The following is a 24,151-nucleotide window of genomic DNA, read 5'->3' as shown; positions in this document are numbered from 1 at the left end:
TTCTTTCATTACTGGTAGCAATTTTAAAAGTACTAGTACGTAGGTGATTTATGGTGTATTTATAAACATCAATTGTAATTTAGTTTTATATAGTTTATTTCAGGATAATAGTTACGTATGAAAAGTTTGAAGTACATATCTTAATATCATCAATTTTATTTACTATTTTAAAAAGTAAAATCACAAAAATACTGAACTCCGAGGAAAATTTAAAGCGGAAAGTTCCTAATCAAATGGCAAAATCTAAAGCTCTTTCAAATCAAACGAATGGACAACAACTGTCATATTCCTGACTTGGTACATACATTTTATTATCATTGATTATGTAGAAGATGGTAGATTGAACCTGTTTTATAGCTAACTTAACCTCTCAATTGTATGACAGGCGCATTAAATTCAATTATATTGACAACGATGAGTGAACAAAACAAACAGACACAATAGGTTAAACAACCCCACATTTAACATATTTATTTATATTTTTATTTTAGACACACATGTTCTTATTTAGCTTTAACGTGCAATTCGTATTATCCTGGATCTTATGTATGAATTAAAAACAAAAAGAAACAACACTTAAGTTTGAGATACTCAAATATACTATGTTAGTGAAAAATCCATTGATCACAAAAAAAAAAAATTGATTAAAAAAACATCATTATTGAGAGCAAATATACCATCAAATTATATAAAAGTGGTATCAAAATGTTTGTATCGGAAGTTGTTTCGATGGAACTTTGATGTATTTTGTCATACACTGTAATTTGTATCAATACAGAAACATGCAGGTCCGAGGTTAGAGGTGCACAATTAGTTCCTATTGGAATTCTGATTACTTGGATATATACGAAATCGCAGAAGTAAACACTAGCGCAAGCTAGGAAAAATTCAAATCCATTTATTATATAGTGTAGAATCAATTGACTTGGTCTTTAAGTAGTTGTTACAAAAAAATGACCGAAAAGAGTTTAGACCTCTTGGTGACCTTTTTCTGTTGTTTGTTTTATGGTCGGGTTGTTCTCAATTTAAAAGGATAAAATCACTAAAAATTTAAAATTTGAAAAAAGTCAATACGGTAAGTCTCTTTTTTTAAATTCTGACTTTTAAACGCCTATTTAATTAGGACGCAATTTATTTGTCAAGATGAATCAGGTGGGGTTTTATTCTGAGAAAATCAGGGATGCTGAAACAATAGTCAAATACCCAAACCAAATATTCATTTCAAGGCGCATATTGTTTTCAATATTTATTTCACAATGGGACTAAAAATCCATTCATGGCGTAATGCCTGTTTTATTAGTAAGAATAATTTTAACATAAAACTATAGTGTTCGGTGTGTTGGTTGTGTGTTCTTTTTTATTATCATTGACCTCATAGTCTTGCTATAACTATCCATCTACAATATTAAAAATAGCTGTTATCAGTAGTTAAATACAAAATATCCCCGTCTTCGTTCATCAACATGATTAATGAGATATAGTTCGACAGCTTTATGGTAGTCACTTCAATCAATAATGGTATTTTGTTTAAATTTTAGGACTCAATTGACCCTAAACAGGAATCACTGCTTTTTAGAAACACAATCTTTTGAAGTTGTCGAAACAAAGGCCCTACCTTAAATTGCCGCTTAAATGCTATTATTTGTTTGTCAGTATCTAAGCTTTATCATTATATTGAATTGGAACATTTAGTATTTAAATTTACGATCTAATCGTTCTATATATATTGACTGTCATTTAATTTAGCTACTATCTTAACCACTGCGGATCGATAATTCTGAATGGAGATATTTAATGCATCTTAAGAGTTAAAAAACCCAAACACCACCATATTGCTAAACAATTTGCCGGATGAAAAAGTTAACAATTTGGATATAAATTTCAAAACGGATGTATAATGAACAATGACATTAATTATAATTCCACCAATAAACAATAAAAACAAGTAAAGTTTTCACGAGGTAAGTGCTTCATTTGTATGCAATATTTTCAAAAGTAAAATAATAAAAATATCAAACTTCAAGGAAAATTCAAAGGGAAGAGTCCCTTATCAATTGGCAACACCAAAACCTCAAACAAACGCATGGATAACAACTGTAAAATTCATGACTTGGAACAGGCAATTTCTGATGTTGAAAATTAAAGATTAAGCCTTGTTTTATAACTAGCATAACTTCTAACTTGTATGACAGTCGCATCAAATTCTATTATATTGACAACGATGTGTGAAAAAGAAAATCAAACAGACATAATAGGTAACAAATTATTTTTAAAGGCTCCTTTCAAATCTAACAATAAGTTAATAAATAAACCAATAGAATGAAAGCAACGAATTATATATTAAGTGTACTACATTTGATTCACCTCATCGCTATGTGTCCCCTTTTACTGGACATCACAAAAGTTTAGTTGAAATTGTGACGTAATAATAGAAAATATCTGACACCACAATGGAAAATTAATTACTGTATGACGTCAAAAACTCAAGTTAGACAGATGTTCAAATCTATTGGAACATATTTTCAAATAGCGATGAGGTGTATTGAACCTTTGTTGTTTAATTATTCGTCTCCAATCTACGTAAATTGAATGTAGTTTACCTTGTATCCTATACGTGTATGATGCACTTATAGTGATTCAGATTATAATACAATGTTGACTGTTATACCCCATTTTCTGATGTTTTTAACTGAACAAAGCTGTCAATCTAATAGAACTCAACGCGTTTTTGAAACAAGTTATAGGTTAGGTAAGCTATCAAATCAGGAGTAACCCACACTTTTCTACACAAGAAATACATTTACCACGTAAGGAATAATAAAATTTTATTTCGTTCGTTAGATCTGTTTGAGCTCTTGATTTTGCCATTTGATAAAAAAAACTTTCCATATTGAATTTTCATTACAGTTCAGTATATTTGTATTTGGAAAAGGATCAGCTTAAAAGTCTGACTATCAATAACGATTAGTCAAATAAGGTTACTGTCACACCGTAACTATTGTAAACTATAGAAAATTTAATTCAGTTATCTTTACAATCGTCACAAAGTTACATTGATGTCGTATAAACTATAAATGAATATATTTCACAAACCAAGCCTATTTAATATATAGTTTCTTCAACAATAAAATACCGATAAGGACAGATATGCCAATCACGGTACACTTTTGTATTGAGATATGTTTTAAGAATGGACTTTGAACTTTACGATGTTTGTGTAGGAAGGTTTAAATGTATGGTTATAATTTTTGCAGGGTTTGCGAGTTTTATTTTAAACTTTATTTTATAACTTATGTATACTTATGACGCGTGAGAAAATGAAATGTCATTGAAATGGCTAAATTTGATAAATATTATTTAACCGTACATAATGGTGGGTTTTTAACAATTGAATCAATTTATTTCATAAACATGCAGTTTTTTTTTAAGAATCTGAGTTTTTATTTAACGATTTCGGTAAACATTTATAAAAAGACTCATCCACTTCAAAAATGTTTTCCTAATCAATTACGAATCAAAAAACGACAGATATGATTAACGACTGACATAGTAAGCAAATGTAAGCATTTTTTCATATTCAAAAAAGTGAGAGCATCTCAGATGGTTAGTACTAGATTTCATTACATTTAATATATACTGAAGACAAAAAATGCAGCTACATTGAAACTATAGGTTTAAGACAGTACCAGATAATGCATGAAAAATGTAAATTCTTTCATGTTTTTAGACGAATGTTTCTTTAGAAAGTTACTTGCGCAATGTAATTTACCAATCCTATAAATATATGTTATAAGCTTTGCATCAACATATTATTTCAATTCTGTCTCAGATCACGGACGGTTTAAGGGTGTTAAAGAAAATGTAACAAACAAATTACTAGTATAAACATGTATATCATTAAATCCAGGTCATGCATCCATCTAATTATTATATGTAAACGATAGGGAACACTCTGTATCTTCTGTATCTTGCACATAGTTTACAAATTGGAATGTATTGACACAATTTAGAATACAAAATGTTCGACCTTGTAAGACTTAACTATTATGGTCAAAGTAAACAAAAATGTACATAAAATGGATATAACCCTTTATAATGTAGGTGCGTCTAACGAGCGTTTATCATGCACAATGAAATCAAAATTATTTGACAGCCAAATATTTATATATTTAAAAGCTTACGTGTGAAGCGATGTGATCAAATGGGAAAACATTTTAAGATGTAGATCCTGGTTTGGACCCTTAAACTGCGAGAGTTCAAGGAGTTAAAAAAACTATTATTTGTTGAATCATTTTTCAAATGTCTGAACGTCGTATTAAGGAGTGAAAGATTAATTCATGCTTATAGTCTTAAATAAATAATTATTCCAATATATAAGTAATAAAGTTGGTCGACCTGGATACGTTATTAAATTTAGAATGATTTTGAAAAGATATTTGGGTGAAAGACAGAAACTTCGTTAGGTATGTATGTTGAAATAAAATTGAGAATGGAAATGGGGAATGTGCCAAAGAGACAACAACCCGTCACACAACAATACAAACAGTAAACCTCAGATAGAAGAAGTTCGAGTCCGATGTCAGAATAGGTAACAAAAGCGTACCATTTGACTCAAACACCATAGAAAAGCTGATAAAAGCAAACTTTTCTAACAAGTATTCCATGAATGGTGGCGCTAAAATATAAAAGGAAGAAAATCAAGTTAAATACGTATATGTTAGAAGCGAGACACTAAGAATTCGTTATTTTTTCCCAAATCTCTTAACTCCTTTGACATGATGGTTTTTGTCTTCTAGATACCCCCTGGAGATGTTTTTGTTTTTGGTGAAATTGACAACTTATTCAATATCTGTTTTAAAAATGTTAAGATATGCTTTTTATGATCAAAACAATTGAACTTTTACTATTTTTGTTGATAAAAAAATCACTTTTTACACTTAACTTTTTTATTTTGTTTATTTGGGCTATATCAATTCAAATAGGTTATCATTACATATTTTGGGTGACTGGTCACGTCCTGTTCGACTTTAAATTCATAAAACTAAACACATCTGTGTTAAACTAAACATTGAAATGAATGATAGCTCTCTTTAAAGACGTAAAAAATATACTGATCTTGTAAGTTTGTTTTATCAATTACCGATATTATCAAAACGTGCTCATCAGATACGACAACTTATTCGGTAAGTCTATAGAGATATATGAATCCGGTTTCTGCTTATTGTAATTTAAAAATATATATAACCGATACATGCAGAGAGACTTAACTAGATCATCTGCGCATGTGTTTACAAATCAACACGCATAATGTTCAAAGATAAAATTTTCTGTGAGTGTTTGTCGAAAAAATACCTACTAATCAATTTTCGAGTCTTTTTGTCGAATTTGATAGATCGGTACCCGGTGATAAAAAATCACTGATCACATGAAAAACAAAAATGGATAAAAGGGAGATGTATATTTTTTTTATCTTTATAACCCATGTGTATTCATTTATTGATTAAAAGCTCATCAGAACAAATGTAAAAAGCTTTGGAGAATAAGTTGTATTCTTTCAAAATTGATTAATACTATAATCTTTTCACCTTTGTTTACATTTTCGTTAATTATGTATTTTCCATCGTATTAGTGCATTGGGGTTGATAAATTGTCAAGGTTAATACCATAGCATACGGAAAAGATGTTGCGAATACAATAATTTGAAAAGTAATATGCATGTAGGTTATCGAATTGGAGATAAAGGATACTACAGATACAGTAAAGTCGGCTTCATATCTTGACTTACATCTAGAAATTGACAATGAGGGTCGGTTGAAAACAAAACTTTACGACAAAAGAGATGATTTCAGCTTTCCAATTGTGAACTTTCCATTTCTAAGTAGCAACATTCCAGCATCACCTGCATACGGGGTATTCTCCCAATTTATACGATATTCCCGTGCTTGCATTTCCTATCATGATTTTCTTGATAGAGGGTTACTGCTCACAAGGAAGCTATTAAACCAAGAGTTGAAGTTGAAATCATCCCTTCGTAAATTTTACAGACGCCATCACGAGTTGTTGACCGTTATGGAATAACCGTTTCACAAATGATATCGGATATGTTCCTTACGTCGTAACTACGATCCCCTTCTCTTTCATGAATGTGACCTACCGAATTAGACTATTTACAGGATTTGTAATCACATAAGCAACACGGCGAGTGCCACATGTGGAGCAGGATCTGCTTACCCTTCCGGAGCATTTGAGATCACCTCTAGTTTTTGGTGGGATTCGTGTTGTTTATTCTTTAGTTTTCTATGTTGTGTCATCTGTACTATTGTTTTTCTTTTTGTCTTTTTCATTTTTAGCCATGGCGTTGTCAGTTTGTTTTAGATTTATGAGTTTGACTGTCCTTTTGGTATCTTTTGGCCCTCTTTTAAATAAAATAGAGCAGTTTCCTCTAGAACAATGTATGTATACGTGTGCTATAGTTAATCTTCGCCATTGAAATCCATCATATAACATTACGTTGTTGTAAAATACAAACGGTCGGATGCCTTTGATAAGTAAAATCCTGAATGTGCCAAGAAATATGTAATCAGTTGTTTATATTAATCATACAATTTCTCTATTTTGAAACGCTTCTTCCCTTTTAAAGTCATGATCATTTCTAGTAAATGTACCTTGTAATGAATTATTCTATAATAGCATGTGCATGGTCAGACTGTAATTAGTTGATATTCGTTAGTTCATGTCTGCCAAATATGTTGTATCATCAATCAAAGAGTTATAGCTCAGACATATAGTTTTAATTTTTCCTTTATTTCTATTGTGTATGTCGGCTTTGTTTTACGGAAAAACGAAAGGGGTTTTCCTTATTGACGAAGGCTGAAGGCCGTGTGATTACCTGGAACTGCTTATTTCGTCGCGCATTGTCGCGATTTGAACTCTGGTACATAGCTTTTCCATTCGCAACTATATTTTATCCTCGTATTTTGATATTTATAATAAGTAGATTTTTATAATATAATGATATCAACCGGATCATAGTTGTATCATTCAAGTCTCTGGTACATATCTATTTGATACACCTACATTTGATTGTCACCAATCTATGTAGTTAAAGCAATGCTACATACTTCAGTGATAAATCGCTTTAATCTCATACATCTGGTAGTAAGTAATATGAGAAAACGATTTGCAATTATGTTATTTTAGTTAGGAGGTATTCTATTTTGTTAAGTAGCAAGTAAAGACTACTTATTATGAAATATTAACATTGTTTATGCAGAAAAAATGTGTTATACGTTTAGCGTAATGCAAATTCTTAAATGTCTTAAAATAGATCTGGTATCAATTAGTAATGTAATTACAGTCAATAAATCAATTATAAAACTCTCTTTCACAGAGATGATGTGTTCCCCATGAAATCTTTGACTTACCCTTTTTAACAACATAGATTGGTTATGCATAGATTTTGTTTGCATGTTATTTAAAAATTAACAATGTTCTTGTGATCAGTAATCGGGTATGCATGATGACACCACCTTAATTAATAGGTAAATAGATATTTATAAAAGTTAATGAAAAAGTCCATGTGTAGAGATAAAAAGACAGATAAACAGGGGTAAAATTCCGAAAAAGAACGAAATCAGTACACATGAATAGAAAAGATGTGAATATTTCACTTCATCTACATATAAAATAGGTTTTTTGTTACGATACACAAAGGGGCGCGAGTGATTCAATTGACTAACCTGTCGATAACTTTATTGTTGAAACACTCTGACTACTTTGGTTTAATGAAGGAGAACATAACAGATTCCATCATTTCATCTCGTTGTTGATGATAATACGTAATTATAAAGACAATTGGTCTTTATTTGACATTATTTTGTCTTCAAAATGCCTGACAAATTCAGCTATAGTAAATGGCGCGTTAACGGTTAATATATTCTAAAACGATAGTGCAAGTATTTTTGTGTAATTATCATACGTGCTAGCAAATTCTGGTATTCATCTCGTTACTAAAAATAGATTGTTAATCGATATGTTGTTATTAATAGATGAATCTAGATTTCAAATGTTCTAATGGTTTTGTAAAAAATCTAAGGTTTGTTTGGGAATACATATCATAATCATAAGTAGATATAGTAGTATATTAGTGTGAACGTTTTATCAGTTGAATTTAGCTGGTTGTTTCAATGTAGTATTTACTTTGCATTTAATTTGAAATACTGTATATACTCTGTCTGACAGCATCTTTTTTGAACATGTTAAAAAAAAAAGTTAAAAAGTGTCTTTCAGGTAATTTATTCATTAAAGTTAAAGATTCTATATTTTGTAAATAAAAAGATGTGACAGGTTTGCTAATGAGACCACTATTCTCAAGAGATCAAATGACATAGAAATTACCAACTATATACTGCCTTCAATAATGAGCAAAGATCATACCGCATATATAGCGAAAAAGGATCCCTAAATGACACATGTAAACCAATTCAGATGATAAAAATAGCAGCCTTATTTATATACAAACAAATAAACAAAAAACAAATATGTAACATCAAATTACAGTCTACTGAATTAGTTTAATTTATTGACAAAACTTTAAGGAATAGCTGGTCCTCAATGCTCTTCAACTTTATACATTTTTTGGGCCTTTTTTAGATTTGGTATTTGAGCGTCACTGATGTTTTTTGGAGACGCAAATACATAGTTTTAATCTGGGTATCTACATCTTAGATGAGTTTATTTATGGTGCCTAAACCGTAAAGTAAATATATCAAGCATTAATTATGTACCTTTTTTACAGAAGAAGGCTTTAAATTAGTTACAGTCAATGCATTTGCAATCATGCATTCCAAAATATCATTTGGCTGAATAAAAAAAATTCTGTTGAATATGATTGTGTAGAAATAAAGTTTTTGGTAATGAAAATGCATAACGTTTAACATGTTTAACTATCAACTGATTTGAAAGGTTACAAAACAAAATATAATTTGAGAAATAAAGGCAATAGTAGTATACCGCTGTGCTAGTCATAAATTGATTTAACGGAAACAAATCTGGGTCGCAAACCAAAACTGAGGGAAACACGTCAACTATTAGATGAAACAACAAAATCAATAAACAAACAATCATAAGGAAAAATGCTGGATCGCACCTGTTTTTTGGCTGACCAAACCTTCCACTTATAAAGCACCCAGAGTATTATTTAAGATGAAATAAAACATAATGTCATTATTTTCATTTCCTTCATTGCACAAGTAATAATATGCACTCTGAGATTCGATAACATAACAGGTGATTAATAGTAAAACAACTTGAGATGAAACAATAGGTCATGGTTTCTATTAGTTTAACTAGTCAATACATAGCAGAACCTTTTAATGATTCGAACAGAACATGTGCTGTTGTATTTGTCTGATATTTGAATGGCTGGAGATTACAGGGATACTCACAGAGCTCACATTGACTTCAAGCAAAACTATAGATTGTTCGATTGATTTTTGTTTTCTTAACGAATTATTCAAGCAAGTTGAAAACAAGAACATGAACAAATTAACAGATTAACAATAAATGTTAGGAGTTTTCAGTCGTGCAGATGGATAAGAGATTTAACATCCCAGCTCCTTTATTCTACCAGGGGTGATCACCCCTACAAAATCAGCCCAGATAGAGTTTCCTTGTTCTGCATGCTATCCATTTTTCTGTAACATTTTGGCGGGAATGTTAAATTCACAATAAAACTTAGAAATATGTATACGGAAAAGACTAACTTTCAAAATTTGTGTTGAGAAAAAACAGTGTCTATGATGGGATTCGAACTCAATACATTTAGCAAAAACTCCACAAACCATTACATTTTTAATTCGTTCCGAATTGACATTGTCTGGGTTTTTTTTCTATTAAATTACATACTAGTGCATGTAGCTTTTAAGAGCTGCTACTTAAACATACTATAAACGATAAATAGTTTATCAAAGATAACAACAAACAACTCATCTGAGCTGAGCAGATGACATCGATAATTACGCAAACATAATTGTAAGATCGTGTGAATATCTTGGGTCTTATAACATGATTATACAATAATTATTTATAAAACCTTTTCCTGTTTACACAACATTATAAAGCGGAACAATAACACGAGTCATGATTGCCTAAACATCACGAGACTTATATCTCATTGAATACTTGAATACTTGAAATGTGTCAGAAATGATACTTGTATTTTTTTGTCTTTATTCATTGTATTAAATTTGTTTATCTCATATCATTTTTCATGCATGATATATAAAAATTTAATGATGTACATTCAAGGTTCGGGAAAAAAATACTTTAAATAAAGGCAAACAAAATATAGTAGGATTGTCGTAAACTCATTACGATTTATTGACCCTGCCATTCATTTTAATATTTTGCAAACAAAATGTGCTTTTCGTATGTGTACAAAACAAGTAAAAATAAACGAATCATTGATTAAATGTTTGAACTCATCAGTGACGCTCGAAACAAATATATGAAAACGTCCATAAAAAGTACCAGTTTGAAGAGTATTGCCCATCTAAAATTCCGAGAGGTTTTGTAAAATATGGTAGAGATGATCTTTTTCTAAGGTTAAAAATCTTTAGTTAAATACTCTGAAATATTCAAGGTTTTGTTGAATGAATGTTTAAAAATATAATGTGTTCTTTTGTATGAGAATTTAGGTTTACAAATATTTTTCGTTAAATATTTGTATTGTTTAACCACTGCTTAATATACACTGCAAACACTTTATACATTTATAATATCTCCACTATTACATAATACGATAAATGGCCAAGGGACGTTACTATCTGGTACATGTTTATATAACGCGTTATCAAAAATAAAACTCAGCATGCAACGTTCATTTGTATTACAAAATAAACATGCATATGCGAGTATAGATATAGGGGTTTGTGCATTAATTCAGATTCAGATTAGACGAAGAAAAGAAAGCAAACGAGAAAAATGAAATCCCTTGTTAATGATTATGTATTAACTATATCGCATGAAATCATGTGTATGAAATATGTATGTAATGTATATGTCTTAGTATTACGTACTTGTATTGTGAAATAAATCATTTTCAAAGCCTTTTATTTCATTCAATTGTTGATTTCAGTTACATATTCCAGTTGAAAGAATTGTTTGACACATGCTTCTTGGTGTGATTGAAAAAGAACATGTGTAAATCGTTATTAACCTGAGGGATTTATATTTTCAGTCTAAAAGGAGTCCGGCAGAAGTTTGGTGAGTAAATACTATTCCTCTATAAGTACCTGCTGACATAGTGAATCTTTATAAACATAAAATATGATATACATTGTTCATGTAAATAGCAAAAAAGACGTCCTTTAGGAGCATTCATATACGATGTGGTCATTACAATATTTATGCCAATAACTTGATAAAGCAATTTATAAATATATTTTATAATAATAAAATACGATAACAAAAAATGCATTGGTCGTGTTCTACGGTGGTCTAGGTCCTCGGTAGGCGTTGGGGTGGTGTTACTGCTATTTAAAATTTTAAAAATGTTTTTTTTGCATTTTAAAGCTTCTTTTAAGCTTTTGGATTAGTTTTTATTGGTGGAGGAGGCCGGAGTGCCCAGAGAAAACCACTGACCTTTGATAGAAAAACCGAAAATCCAAGTCAATTAAGATTCGAGTCGAGTGCACCCGCGGTTTTCAAACTCACAACCTCAGTGTTTACTGTCTAGTGATTACAGTAGTACCTACAGAGACAACTAGGCCATCGAGCCCTCCTGTTACTGTTAAAAGAGAGGAGTTTGCGACTGTGAAATGAAAACATAAAGTTTTACAAACACTCTATTTTGAAATCGTCCATATGTGTTAATATAAGGCAAAATATTAAGATATTAAACAAACATTCTATTTTATGTAGCTCTTTAATCTCAAAGATATGCTGGAACTATCTGAAATTGGGGTTATAGAAAATGAAATTGCCTGCAAATTTAGAGGGCAAAATATTTTAAAGTAAAATACGATTATTTTTGTAAGATGTTTTTATTTTTGCATTATTGAAAAACAAGATATGTTGTAATTCGTGCGTTACCGGTCCTGGTATTACAGAAATTAAGTTTAACTTCATGGTGATAATGTTTTATATGGCTTGCGAGAAAAGAGGGAGCCAATTCTTTTGTTTAATATCATTTCCATTACTAGATGAACTCTTTTACTATACTCCGATGTCTCACATTATTTACGGGTTTATAGGCTAACTTGATCCCTTCATATTTGAACTGATACAGTAATTATGACTACTTGACATGGTTCAAAAATTTTATTTGTATGTACTGTCTGTAAAAAAATATGTACTAATGTTATCTATTAAGCAGTTATCGAGGATGTCATAAGGAAGATATTTCCATTCAAATATGTATTCCCTAGATCAACATACTCGTGTTGATCCTATGTCCAACAATCGCACACATAATATTAAAAAAACATCTTCTTAACCCTAACACTTTGACGGAAAGTTAATGAGGACATATCAAGCGTATTACCAATTTAATAACAAATATGATTATGTATGTTCTTTTTGTCTTTTATAATGCGTGTATTGTATTTCGTTAGAGACATATATCACCATATAGATAAAAGTTATTTTGTAAAAAGTGTATATGAATCTAAACTTTACTTGTTCCAAGGCTTTCTAGTGTGTCAAAAGTAAAGAATTATAGGTCAAAGTACCGTATTAAACACGGACCATTGGTTCACACAGAACAGGCAGCTAAAAAGGCAACCATTTTCGGTACCATTAAAACGTCTCATCCCGACAGGAATCTGATGTACAGTAGTTGTCGTTTATTTATGTAATTATATGTTTTTCTCTTTCTCGGTTTTTTTTTGTAGATTAGACCGTTCGTTTTTCCGTTTGAATGGTTTTGCACTAGTAATTTTTTTACCCTTTATAGCGTGTTGTTCGGTGTGAGCAAAGGCTCCGTGTTGAAGGCTGTACCTTAACCTATGATGTTTTACATTTATAAATTGTTATTTGGATGACGAGTTGTCTTATTGGCACTCATACCACATCTTCCTATATCTATATGATCATTTGTTAGTGCAAAAACGTTCAAACAGAACAACCAATGGTATAATCTTAATAAAAAATAGAAAGGAACACACTTATGAACTACATCAACAAACGACAACTATTGAACAACAAATTCCGGACTCAGGATAGCTGCAAACAAATTAAGCGGGTTGAAAAGATTTAATAGGTGCAATTTTATACCTAACCTGAAACAGCAGTGAAAGAATACTTAAAGTGAGTCAGAATTAATAAATACCGTCGCTTTTATTTCATTAAACCAAATATCAAAACATTGTTATATATGAAGTGTGTTTATACAATGATTAAATATCAATGAAACATATTTGCTTTATTGTATTAAACAGATTAGGTTAACAAAACTGATTATTCAGCAAACAAAACGTCTGCTATATCTAAGTAAATCCGATAGGATTGTAAATTACATAATAGAGTTTGGCTTATATTGTTTGTTACAATTGATTTTATATTCTTTAGTAGTTTTTAGTACTGATTAGAGGTAATTTTTGAATGTTAACGTTTATTTGAACTTTGTTAGGTACACATACATGTAGAGTTATAAATCTGTGTGATTTTGGTTTAAAGAGTTTACATGCACATACAACGTGTTTGTTATTCAATAAAATCAATACACCTATCGCTAACGTTGTCGAAATCAATACACTGCAAACCATATGCATTCAAGTGCAAATATATGTGTGCACCAGACAATTATATATATTGAACATTTTCTCGTTTGTGGTAGATAATCTTTTGTTGCGATAGACACTTAAGCCTTTTAGAAGATTTTACTGCTAATTGTAATGCTTTTGTATATGTTAAATGAAGTTTCGAGGGGTAATATTGAATACAGCAAAGATTTTACTTTTTTTAAGTAAGCAAAATCGCAAACAAACGCTAACGTGAAATTCAACTTACCTTTTTTTATTGTTCCATTGTATTTTGTCTTTTCTAATGAGTTTTTTTTTTAAATATGTCTGTTTGGTTTATTGTTTTTGCTTAGGTTGGTACTAATTTAACTTCAAATTAAGCCTGTTATAACCTTTTGATTTTAGAATATTTTATGATTTGAAAAGTTAGAAATGAACAGAAATATCTGTTCCATCTCCGTTCTTTCAGATTTTGTTTATTTGCGGGTATACGAGGAAGTTAAAGAGTCAACAATCAAGTTTACACACAAATAACTTCTAAAATAAATATGGAAATCCTTAAAGTTCTTTTTTTGCTAGACAACAGTACAGGGAAATTACTTTATAAAATCACGATCTATTGTTAATGATTTACTAGACTTCTCAATGAACAAAGTTAGTCTTCGTCTTGGTTCAAGTTTTGAGTTAGGATTCAAAAATGTGAACTTTCCATTTTATGTATGAACAATCCAGAAAAGCCTGCAAATAGAGTTTAAATCTCCTTGTCGATACGAGATTTCAGGGATTATGTTTCTCGGTCTATTTCTGATATTTATTCTTACATACTTTTGATTTTTTAACCCTACATGCTAACATTGCCTATGTAAATTTTAAAATTGTTTGCATGCACATTGAACGACAAATTTATGTGACGTATAAAAAAAATTCTGACGTAAGACACACAAATCAATGAATGTGTTTGTATATAGATGTTTTTGTGTTCTGTTAAATTGTCCCCTTTTAAAATTGTTATACGATGATGACTGATGTACCCATATTTTGACTATTTTATTTATTGTGTCTGTTTAGTTTACGCATCAATGTAAATATAACGGAATTTGAGGAGACTGTCATCAAAGTGAGAGGGTTAGCGCTATAAAACCAGGTTTAAGGTGGCTCGGGACTATTCGACTGCGCATATTTTCACGCATGAATTACAAAACTATTTGTCGTAATTTATTTTAATATTTTGATTGATTAGAAATATTAAATCATTGTAGTTATATGACTAATAGAATATTTTCGTTATTATCGGTATTTTTTAAAGGGTCAAAATGACATTTCACCCATTTTTACCATTTTCCCGCCAAAATTTGGGTTGTAAGGCAAAATATTTCTTTTTCCTTATCGGTGACCTATGTTTTTTATTGGCTCATTCTTTGAAGCTGTATTCCAGCTTTTCATATTACAGATTTGGAACAATTGTCATAGAACGTTTTTTTTTATATTCCGAAAAAAATATATCAACACCTCTATTTCCCCTATCATTTCATTGAAAAATGGTCCCTTTTACATACCTGTTTAAAAGTAAAATATCGAGCTTAAATGGTCCGTGACCCCCTATTTTTTTTCGACCAATTTGATTCATTTTCTTTAAAGAATAAAATAACCAAAAATACGGCACTTCTGATAGAAACTTCGAATACGCCCGAGCCACCTTAATCCACCATTTTCTACATTTGAAAATGCATGTACCAAGTCAGGAATATGACAGTTCATGTCCATTCGGTTTTGATGTGTTTTGTTATTTGATTTTGCCATGTGATTATGGACTTTCCGAATTGATTTTCCTCTAAGTTCAGTATTTTTGTGATCTTACTTTTTCCTATCATGTTGTCCTTGATAGGTGGTTCCTGCTCATAAAAGCTATAAATCATGTGTTCTAGATGGTGAAGTTGTACCTTATACGTGTTACGCACGCCATAACGAGTTGATTTACAATGCATGTATCAATAATTTGATTTTGGATGTAACGCGCGTTCTGATTTGCTGAAGTTTTTTCGTTTATGGGCTCTATTTTTTCATGTGACCATGACGTCATCAACGCTCATTTCATGATTAACTCCTGTTTAAAAAGGTATACGAATTGATTTATAAAGAATTCCTGTTATATTTGTTTTTGATTATTCGAAATGACATAAAAAAATGCCTTTGTTGATTTTCCAAGATATAGACAAGCCATTGAAGTTACCAAGAAAATCAAAATGAATAATGGTTTGCGTAAAAAAAAAGATCTCTTGTGTCTATTTCTTTCAAATAAACTTGTCAAAATACTCTTTTCTTGAAAATTTGTTTAATCTGATTAATAATTCCATTATTTGTTTGATTGATTATTTTCACTCCTGTAAAATTCCTAACATCAAATTATTCATTTTACATATAGATTCAAAAACCGATTTCGACTGTAAAACGTTCACAGATGATCTCAATTAAAAGCTGACTGAATCTTCAATGTGTAGGGGCCACTTTATTGGTTTATATATTTTCATCTTTCTGAATCAATATCAATGACATTAATTAATTCAAGGTCATGGTCACTGCATGAGGCCAACTAAACTTACAAGTTACTTACGCTGTTGTTGTTCGCTACTTATGCAAATAAATCGATCCGTCTATTACGCTGTATTGTTTACAAATGTCTACCAGATCACAGTGCTCGACAAAATTCTACTTCTCATGAACCTTTATCACTCTGAAATTGCATTTTATAAGAGCAGATTGAAAATCCCACGGGAAAAGATATCGTTTCTTGTAATAAAGAGATACACCTTCGTGCATTTTTTTGTAATCTCAATAATCTTGTGCATCAATTTTTTAAATAAATTTCCATTTATTACTAGACCATTTGTTAAACATGACAATTATTGCATCTCTTAAATGCATTTTGTCCGGTTTATTCCTGTTTCCAAATTTAAAATCTGCTGCAAATACTATTATAACCTCATTTGAACTACTAGCATATTTTTAATTATTTAAAAATGATTTACCTTCCATTTAATTTTTAATTTTCTTTCAATCTCGTTGTATTTGTACGTATTACAAAGCCTTATCAATTTTTGTTTTATACAAATAAAATACGACATTGTTTGTTATTTGTTTATATCGTATGCAATCACGTACATTTATACTTAATAGTGGTAGATATTATGGACATGATTGTGAAAATCAAGATAAAAGCATTAAATTTGGTATATAGGTTGACGAAATGTTAATTAAAAGAAATCAGCTGCTGGCCATAAATTTTTTTTTCTCTTCAAAATAGCCACTGCTCATTTGGAAATGGCGTCATATCCAATTGGCTACATTTCGTAAATCCTTTTAAAGTTGTTTTCATTGGTATAAATATTGATTTTGTTATCAGTAAATTAAAAGCTTACTAAATATTCCTAGTATGTTATATGTATATACATATTCATGGATCTACAATATGTCGATACCTGTAACTTGGCATTGCACAAGGTCATGCTTTTCTCTTGTTGTTTATGACGTCTTCACATTAAATCAATTGGATGTTGGATGTGTACGGATTGATAATTTAGTTTTAGTTGCATGATTTTTTTTATTAGTTGTTAGTGGCTTTGAACTAGCTGTCAGATAACTGCGAGTACTCTCAGATCTGTTCATTGTGTCTTTATGTGTCGGGATGTATAAGTACGGGCCACGTCCACTTGTATTTTTGTCCATCTGATGAGTTAAGCCTTTTTCAACTGAATTTTAAGGTTCGTTGTTATGTTGTACTGTTATACCACTGTCCCAGGTTAGGGGAGGGTTGGGATCCCGCTAACATGTTAAACCCCGCCACATGTTTTATATATGTGCCTGTCCAAAGTCAGGAGCCTGTAATTCAGTGGTTGTCGTTTGTTTATGTGTTACATATTTGTTTTTCGTTCATTTTTTACATAAATATGGCCGTTAGTTTTCTCGTTTTAATTGTTTTAAATTGTTTTATCGGGGCATTTTATAGCTCACTATGCGGTATGGGCTTTGTTCATTGTTGACGGCCGTACGGTGACCTATACTTGTTCATGTCTGTGTCATTTTGGTCTTTTGTGGATAGTTGTCTCATTGGCAATCATACCACATCTTCTTTTTTATATTATAGGTATAATCCGATGTAAGTTTTGATAAAATTTCAATTTAAGTTCCTAAAGAACGACAAAACAATACATACATCAAGTAAAAAGTTACTTCTGGTTCCAAAATAGCGGCAACAACGTGGAAAATGTCAATTTTATCATTTCAGTCAACTTTACAAGAGATATCAATGTCTTTGTTCAATTTAAATGCATATATACAGGTTGCATATCTTATAATTATCTGAAAATTACCAATATATACACAAACATGTACACGGAAGGCCTGAACGGTAGCATTTACTGTTACCCACACAGCTTGATTTCTTGCATTCAGGTTTCAATCCTGAAACCAGGATGCAACGGCAGTCAAAGAAATCCATTTTGGTTTCCAACTGTCATTGTTTTTAAATTTTCCTTTATTTAACTAAAGGAAACATCGACCTGTCGAATGCATAAGCCAGATGAGCCCAAACATATCCACCTTGATATGCTTCTCTTTTGATGTAATCCAGAAGATAACCTCCCGTTAGTCATAATAGAATCATAAAGCCGCTGCTTCCTTGCAGCCGATTTAAATCGTCCCTCGTTAACAGCAAATGTTGATGCTGCCATACATGATGCAAACAAATGCTTCTATGTTATCAATGTCTGTGTCTGTGTTTTAATACAAAAGCGGGACAAAAACGTCCGTTACATCTGGGAATACTTTCCATGTATGCCGAGCTGACCTCTTCACTTTACCATGAAATGCAGACACAGTGTCACGCCCATTAAATGCATGCTAGAAAGGAAGAACAACTAAACGAGGACCAAAGGAATTTGCTATGACATGTAGAGGAAGCAATAGAAAGCCTTCATTCCTTCAAAAACCTATTCACAATTTGTCCGCACCTTATCTGGCAAGTGCTACAATTTCTAATACAACTACATCTGTGTTGGTACTACTTAAAATTACTTTTTACAATCATTTTCAGCAGCATGCTTATCATGGATAATCATCCGTGTATCTGTTTCTTCATTGTTACAAGGAGAAAGCTGATAGGTATCCGTATTGAAATTGCAAAGAATACATTCACCTTGAGTAACATAAGCATTTTTATAAATCACTGAAGAAGCAATTATGTCGACAGATCCGTTTTGTTGTCATCTTTACAGAGAAAACTACTCCGAACCCTTGGCGTGTTACAGAACCAACAACTGTCATTCTAGCACCAGTAACTTTTTTTTTCTCGTCTAAGCCTTTAAATCATTCACTTAAGAAACATCAATTACAATGTCTACTCTTGGATACTTATCGTTGCAAGATTTTAGGTTAAAAGGCTTGATCATCAAAGATGTTGCCCCACGTGGTGGACTGGAATAAACTATTGCTGCTCCACAAACGACAAATGCGTCAGAATTTGGATCTGTAAAATGTCTCAAGTATACCCATTGCTGTGATTTAATACCACTGCTTAAATTGACATTCTGAGACAAAGACATTTTGGTTTTCATGGGGAAAAAATCTGTAGATCAAACTGACTACTTTGACAAGAAATTAAAGAAAATAAAAGAGTTCGCAATCACTTTTCAGGTTCTTCAGCTTTGCTTTTGACAAAACGGTTACCAGTTTCATTTCACACTTTTTGTAGGGAATTGTTCTTTTTTATCTGGTTATAAAAAGCAAATTCTCTTTCGTTAAGCATTTGCTTTAAAAGATCTTCGTATTGTTTGGACTTATATATATGTCTATAAATAGTTTGCGGATGCCCGAAATTGTTAAATCCATGTATATCATAACCTCAACAATGGTATTAAACAAATTCATAACGTCATTAAAAATCCAAAAGTGCTAAGTATAAAGTGAATAGTTAAAATGTTTTTGTAACATTTTTTGCCATGCGCAAACCCTTAACATGTCAAATATTCGTTTCTAGTATATATGTCACATGAAAAGAAGGTAGTCACCAAATCTGATAATATTTTATTATAAAACAAGTCCAAAAGAAATCGTTTTCAAGAAAAACATGTATTTTAAAACCTGGAAATAAACAGCTATTTTAGAAAAGGTGGTGGCCACCTTCTGATTATTTTTTTATGGCCAGCAGTTTTTTTTCGTAAAAAGTATATACAAATGATGCTTCGTGTTAATTTTCATGCTTGTATCATCATTTGCACAATTCTCTTACTTTGCATGTTAATATCTTCCATTATAAGTATATATAGTACCATAGTAAACATTTTGTATATATAAACTTCTGTTACCCTACTCTCAAATGTTGAAGATATACCGATTTCAAGAATTTTTCGTATAGTAAATGACCGTTTACAAAAATATGTATAGAACACAGTTACGGCTAGACTTTCAAATCCATTATTTTTCTTCTTTAATAGTTTCTATAGATTGTGATTTAACACTAAATTCATGGGTTAACTAGTCGTAATAATTGATAATTGATTTTCAACAGACAACTTTAGAATTGTTAAAAACACTTTTAAATGATTAAAATTGTACAGATTTAGCTATTTATTTAAACCATAATGGAACAAAAAAAGTTTTAATTGAAGATTGTACTTTGACCTATACTTGTCTACTTTTACATATTGTGACCTGGATTTGAAGTTGTGTTATTGGCACTCACACAACATATTATTATATGTATTATTTATCTTCAATATGATAATTGTGGTTTTATTGAACTTACGGCCCAATGACCCAATGCTAAAAGATTCGAGGTCTTTTCGACTGATATTTAATAAGGTAAACTGATATACAATTTATATCGCACAGAAAATGAGGGAAACAATTTAAATCATGTGACCATATATATAAAAATATCATACTATGGAAGCAATGATAATGTTGGTTTAAAAAAAAACAATTAACGATGCCTTTTACGATTTGAAGAGAGAAACGATAACAAGGAAAACTGTATATGGATAAATATTGTCCAAATTCTAAAGGGTTAGTTTTAAATGTTAGTTTTCAAAGTGTTCGGTACATTTACCAAATTTTGTTCATTTTAAGAAGCAAAATAGCATTTGTCTGGAAACATATATCATTTTACACCAACCTTTTGTTGCCAGCTATTTATTCGTAGACAACTTTTTTACTTGCTTGTACGTAAGTTGGTAGTGGAAATGGAAATTGGATTCCGTGTTATACACGGGGACATACATTCACAATCAGACTGCAATAATATTAATAACAGACAGAAGCATGGTATGAAAATGCAACACCTATCCAAAATATACCACCACATATAGATGTAAACAATTATAGTAGTAAGCAATATCCATAGTTAGCTTGATAAGGCTCCGACCCGGAACAGTGAAACGGTCAATGATATCTAACAAATAAACATGTTTTTCCAGACTGAGTTATGATCTTGTACACAGCCCATTGATATAGGTCAGACACATCGTACACAGTCTGTTACATGCCCGTTTTTCATTTCTACATGATTGATCTTCAATGTCGAGGGACCATCCGTTAAGAAAAATAATAAGATAGTCACGAAATATATCTATAAATCCAAAACCTAGCAAAACTTTATTCTTTTATGATGTAAAACATTGTCTTATTGAATGCATGGTACTGCTGCGTCTGTTCTCAGGAGAACGAAACACCTACCGTTGTTTTCTCAATGACAAGCACACAACTTTCCAGGTTCAATCTTGATATCATTTAATTTTGGATGTAACGCGTCTTCTGATTGGCTGACATTATTTTTTTATGAGCCCATAGACATAATTTAGTCATGTGACCGTGACGTCATCAACTTTTTTTCATGGTTTTCTACGGTTTAAAATGGAATTTAGAATTAAATTAAAAGAAATGATTAATATTTTTTCTGTCTTTTCCAAATAACATAAAAAATGTGGTGCACACTGTAAAATAACCCGCTACGTGCGTTATTCAGTGTGCACCAAATTTTTTATGTTATTTCTTCATAGACAGAAAAAATATTACAGTCATTCCTTAAGCAATAGGAATAACTAAGATGTCTTAAATGTTCTCGTTTACGTATTTGCACTTTTTATTAGACCTCTGTTGAAAGAACTCCGCAATTTATTTCCAAAATCCACATAGAGCAAGATATTGAAAATTCATTCAAGTTAGACATGATGTGTGCCAAATATGGAGCAGAATCTGCTTACCCTTCCAGGGCACAGGAGATAATCCCCAGAATTTGGTAGGTTCGTGTTGCTCAGTCTTGAGTTTTTAATATTGTGTTTATATTGTTATTTGTCTGTTGGTATTTTCTTTTTTAGCCCTGGCGTTGTCAGTTTATTATCGACTTATAAGTTTCAATGTCCCTCTAGTGTCAATCTTCTCTTTTTTTTTTAAGGTTCATAAGTTTATCTTTCGTTAATTGATGAATAAAAGATCAATCAACCTAATAAATACGAGAGAATAGGGGAATTCAAATAGGAACAAAACACGGTACACCGGAATGTGTTTATTGTCGTAGATAAAAAAAAAAAAAATTTAAATCATTTTCAATTCTCAACAAAAGTTTCCAAAAACGGACCTATTTTGATTAAGTTTTCCAATCTTTTTACATAGACGCCTTTCCTATCAAAATATAACTTTTGTTATTTTAAAGAACAAGATAATTAAAATTATTTAACTAACTAATTTACAGATGATCTCTAGTTGTGTTATTGTTGTCTGGAGAAGTTTTGTTTGTTATCGTCTTCAAATATAAAGTCTCAATTGAGATTTGTAAAACATTTGACTATAACATGTGGAATGCTTGGCCTATTTGAAAAGTTTAAATGTAGAGTTATCTTTAAATAAAGATTTAAAAGTCACACATGTCAAACGATCAGTCTTTTTATTTAAATAAATATACATATTTAACAATAGCCTTATGAACTGGCATTATTAATGTCAAACTGTGTAACATTAGTTAAGTATTCATACATTGTATTTATTAAGTTTTAATGTGTTTAAATCAAAATCAAGGGGATTTAATTCAATCATTGAAAAACCAGTGTTTATATGCAACACAGACAAATGCAAATGTAAAAAAGATCAATTGACATATTTCATATAAATGGATACCTCCTCATATCATTTCCATATAAACGTTATTGGAATGTTTTACTGCAGAGGTAATGTAGGGTAAAAGTTTATAGTATCTTTAATGTGTAGAAAAAATTTTCATCTTGACATTTTTAAAGTTTGCAGATCATTAATTGCTATTTGTAATGTAGGGTAAATTCATAGTATCTTTAATGTCTTAAAAAAAACTTTTTATCTGGTCATTCTTAGTTTTCCATTTACAATTAATAAATTGCTATTTGGAATATACATAGAAGGGAGTTGGGTTAATCGTCACTAAGACATAATTAACAACACTAAGCCTATGTTCCAAATTTAAGCGTTCAAAAGTGACATATTTGTTTTATAAAGAAAACGACAAGTTGTTAAATTCTGTTAATAAAATATTTTTGATAAATCTGCCAAAATAATACTTGTGAACACTCCAGATGATGCTTGTGTTAAAACCTTACTGTATTCGTAGTCATTCGACGTCTAACTTTTGTAAACTAGTGAATATGAGACAGACGGGGCAAAAGATACCATAGCGAAAATAAATGGACAACTCCACGACTAAAAGAGAAAAAAAAAACCAAACAGATAATAATAGTTCACAAGACACAAAGATAGAAAAACTAAAGATTAAGTAACACGAAACCTCACCAAAACTGGGGGTAATCTTAGGTGCTTTTGACGGGTTAGCAGATCTTGTTTCACATGTGGTATCCGTTGTGTTGCTAATGTTATTGCAAACCCAGTAAACAGTATAATTCGGAAGATCAAAGTCGTGAAAAGGGATGGGGATCGTAGTTAACAAACAAAGGCAACAAACAAATAAAATTGAGAATGGAAATGGGGAATGTGTCAAAGAGACAACAACCCGCCCAAATAAAAAACAACAGCAGAGGGTCACCAACAGGTCTTCAATGTAGCGAGAAATTCCCGCACCCGGAGGCGTCCTTCAGCTGGCCCCTAAACAAATATATACTAGTCCAGTGATAATGAACGCCATACTAATTTCCAAATTGTACACAAGAAACTAAAATTAAAATAATACAAGACTAACAAAGGCCAGAGGCTCCTGACTTGGGACAGACGCAAAAATGCGGCGGGGTTAAACATGTTTGTGAGATCTCAACCCTCCCCTATACCTCTAACCAATGTAGTAAAGTAAACGCATAACAAAATCTATATGTATCTCCCTCTATTAATGCATCGCTTACATGATACCATTACTTATTAGAAAACAATTACGAATGATGAAT

General features: G+C 31.0%; 1 protein-coding gene across 6 annotated transcripts in view; it reads left to right on the top strand.

Annotated features, from left to right (window-relative positions):
• LOC139499525 (sodium- and chloride-dependent taurine transporter-like) overlaps positions 1-24,151 on the top strand; it is a 57,163-nt gene that overhangs the window by 13,320 nt on the left and 19,692 nt on the right. The window contains exons 1-2 of one of the 6 annotated variants that reach the window (XM_071288235.1): positions 1,823-1,961; positions 11,138-11,265. The gene's annotated coding sequence lies outside the window, so the exon portion shown is untranslated. Of the gene's footprint in view, positions 1-1,822; positions 1,962-5,081; positions 5,184-11,137; positions 11,266-24,151 lie in introns of those variants that run through there. The other 5 variants (XM_071288239.1, XM_071288237.1, XM_071288241.1 and 2 more) reach the window with 5 other exon arrangements.

This window comes from Mytilus edulis, chromosome 12, assembly GCF_963676685.1.
Source record: "Mytilus edulis chromosome 12, xbMytEdul2.2, whole genome shotgun sequence".
In the NCBI taxonomy this organism is placed as follows: domain Eukaryota; kingdom Metazoa; phylum Mollusca; class Bivalvia; order Mytilida; family Mytilidae; genus Mytilus; species Mytilus edulis.
Note: the sequence above shows the minus strand (reverse complement) of the source record. Positions and strands in the feature narration are given on the sequence as shown.